This window comes from Opisthocomus hoazin, chromosome 38, assembly GCF_030867145.1.
Source record: "Opisthocomus hoazin isolate bOpiHoa1 chromosome 38, bOpiHoa1.hap1, whole genome shotgun sequence".
Lineage (NCBI taxonomy): Eukaryota > Metazoa > Chordata > Aves > Opisthocomiformes > Opisthocomidae > Opisthocomus > Opisthocomus hoazin.
Window position 1 is genome coordinate 1,360,759 of NC_134451.1, and position 3,328 is coordinate 1,364,086.

Genomic DNA, 3,328 nt, shown 5'->3' on the forward strand with positions numbered 1-3,328 from the left:
CTCCATGGACAGGTCCCCATGCCCAGAAGCAGCACATGTCCAACAGCAGTTCCATCACCGAGTTCCTCTTCATGGCATCAGCAGAAACAAGGGAGCTGCAACTCCTGCACTTCTGTCTCTTCCTGGGCATCTGCCTGGCTGCCCTCCTCAGCAACAGTCTCATCATCAGTGCTGTAGTCTGTGACCACCGCCTCCACACCCCCATGTACTTCTTCCTCCTCAACCTTGCCCTCCTTGACATGGGCTCCATCTCTACCACTGTCCCCAAAACCATGGCCAATTCCTTCTGGGACAACAGGACCATTTCTTTGTTGGGATGCACTGCCCAGGTCTTTTTCTTTTTGATGTCAGCAGAGTTTTCTCTTCTCACCATTATGGCCTACGGCCACTACATTGCCATCTGCAAGCCCCTGCATTATGGGACTCTCCTGGGCAGCAGAGCTTGTGCAAAAATGGCAGCAGTTGCCTGGGGCAGTGCTTTTCTCAATGCTGTAAGGCACACTGCCAGTACATTTTCGATACCCCTCTGCCAAGGTAATGCTGTGGATCAGTTCTTCTGTGAAGTTCCCCACATCCTCAAGCTTTCCTGCTCATACTCTGACTTCCTCAGGGAAGCTGGGCTACTTGTGGTTAGTGTGTTTGTGGAGTTTGGGTGTTTGTTTTTATTATATTCTCCTATGTTCAGATTTTCAGGGCTGTGCTAAGGATGCCCTCTGAGCAGGGTCAGCTCAAGGCTTTTTCCACGTGCCTCCCTCACGTGGCTGTGGTCTCCCTGTACATCAGCACCACCGTGTTTGCCTACTTGAAACCCACCTCCATCTCCTTCAGATCCCTAGAACTGCTGATGGCTGTTGTGTACACAGTGATACCTCCAATGCTGAACCCACTCATCTACAGCATGAGAAACCAGGAGCTCAAGGATGCCTTGAGAAAGCTGATGAGATATTTTTCAGCAGTCACAGACTGCCCACCTTTGTAAGCAAGTAGCTCCCAGTCTACAATCATAATTTAAATTTCAAGATGTTAATTACTCTATAATACTGTATATCATTACTTCTGTTTATTGCCATATGTTATATCAAATGTATTACAGTAAGAATCACCCAGAATCATGAAGAATGAACTTGGATGAAACCTGGCAAAGTGCAGTAGTGATAAAATGAGAAGTGACTTCGGCAACTGGTGCCCAACAACTTCCTCAAGACAGATATCTTAAACCCCTGGACTGTGGACATGGACCATGGACATGGACCATGCCAGATACACCAGCTGCGAGCTCTAGATACAATGTGTTACAATCCAACACTACACATCATCCTCCTGCTGCGCCCAGTGTCACCTGCCTGCCGCATCACACTGAAGCCCGGTCGTGTTCTACCGTCTAATGGGACTTTGCACCACCTCTCCTGCCCTGAAAGACTGTTATGACAGAAGGAGCCCAAAGTCATGGACTAAATGAACTCAATGGACATTTTAGAGAGGTGCCCCATAGACTAAGGGAGTGATACCTGTGTGTATATAGCAAAAGACAGGAAAAGTGGCGGTGATTCATTAGAAGGTGTGAGACCTGAGCATAACTTAAATGGTATAGAGTTAGGGTTGGATAATAGCACTGCTCAGCAAGAGTTAAAACATGGATATGTTGTCAACACTGTTTTGATAAGAAATCCAAAATTTGTAACCATACGGACAGCTGTGAAGACCATTAACTCCATGCCAGCCTGCCAGGGTTGGATGGCCATCTTTGAAACTGTGATGATGAGAACAGTAAAGAACTTGAGAGGGGAGAAAAGGGAACCAGCAAATTAAAGGTGAGGTCGAGGATGTCATTGAGGCAGTCTGGAGTGCCTGTGATGCAGTCCTGTACCTGTTGTGAATAGTTTCCAGAGTCAGAGGACCCTTGAGTGCTATCCCTAATGTAAAAGACATGAAGGGGGAGGAATGAAAATGTCATTGCATCTGGAAGGGACCTTGCAAGATATCTGCAGAACAACATCCTACTCAAAGCAAGGTTGCATCAGCTCAGTCTTGTCTTTATCCAGCTGGGACTGAGAATCTTCCAGGGATGGAGTCAACATAAACTCTCTGGGAAATGGCTTCCTATGTCTGATTGCCCTCATATTAAAAATTTTTCTCCCAGTATTGAGCCTGACTCTCTCTTTTGTGAGCTCACTGCCCACTCCAGGTGCACAGGGTCCCTGGAGATCCCCTCGGCTCTCCATGCAGCTCCAGACTCTCCTCTTTAAGGGTATCATCTACATGTCATATGTGGGACATCTCTGGATGTGTACCTCATGTGTTCACCTGAGGTATATTCACCTCATAGTGAATGGCCAATTCACAGTCTACACTCTCACTAGAAACCAAGTTAGTCTTACATCCAAACCTTGGTCCCAAATGAGTCCCAACTTAATATTGACTTTGTTTCTCTACAGTTCTTAGAGAAAGTGACCATTTCTTGGGAGGAGTTGCTCATGCCAGTTCATGGCATCATCTTTGGGAAAGTGTCGTGGTTTAGCCTGGCTGGACATCAGGTACCCACCAATGTCACTCTATCATTCCCCCTCCTCAGCTGGACAGGAAAGAAAAAATACAACAAAAGTCTCGTGGGTTGAGATAAGAACAGGAAGTGATCAGCCATGAATTACTATCATGGACAAAACACACTCAACCTGGGGAAATTAGTTTAATTTGTCACCAATCAAATCAGAGTAGCATAATGAGAAATAAAATTAATTCTTATAAATACCTTCCCCCTACCCTTCCTTTCTTTCCAGGCTTTACTTTACACCTGATTTTCTCTATCTCATCCTCTGAAAGGAAAGGAGGTTGCAGTCAGTTCATCACACATTGTCTCTGCTGCTCCTTCCTCCTCAGGGGGAGGACTCCTCACACTCTTCTGCTGCTCCAGCATGGAGTTCCTCCCATGGGAGACAGTCCTCCATGAGCTGCTCCAATATGACTTCTCCCCATCGGGTGCAGTTCTTCAGAAACACGCTCCTCTGATGAGCTTCCCTTTCTACAAGGGATAATCTTGTGAGAAATGTATTAGAAAGATAGTTCCAGAAAGGTAGATATGAACGTAATTAAAGAGTTGGCTAATAAGAAGATTATATCACTGAAATACTGGCATCAGTGTTTTGGCTATTGCTGAACTGTTGTTGCACAATGTCAAGGCCTTCTCTACTCCTCTCCCTGTTCCCTCTGAGTGAGTTGGCTTGAGATGGACAAGAACAACTGACCCCAACTGACCAAAGCAATATTCCCTTACATACGATGTTGTACTCAGCATCAAAAGCTGGGGCAGAAGAAGAAGGAGGTAGTTGTG

General features: G+C 46.0%; 1 pseudogene; it reads left to right on the forward strand.

Moving 5' to 3' along the window:
- Positions 1-203: 203 nt before the first annotated feature.
- Positions 204-979, forward strand: LOC142365367 (olfactory receptor 14J1-like; annotated as a pseudogene).
- The last annotated feature ends 2,349 nt before the right edge of the window (positions 980-3,328 follow it).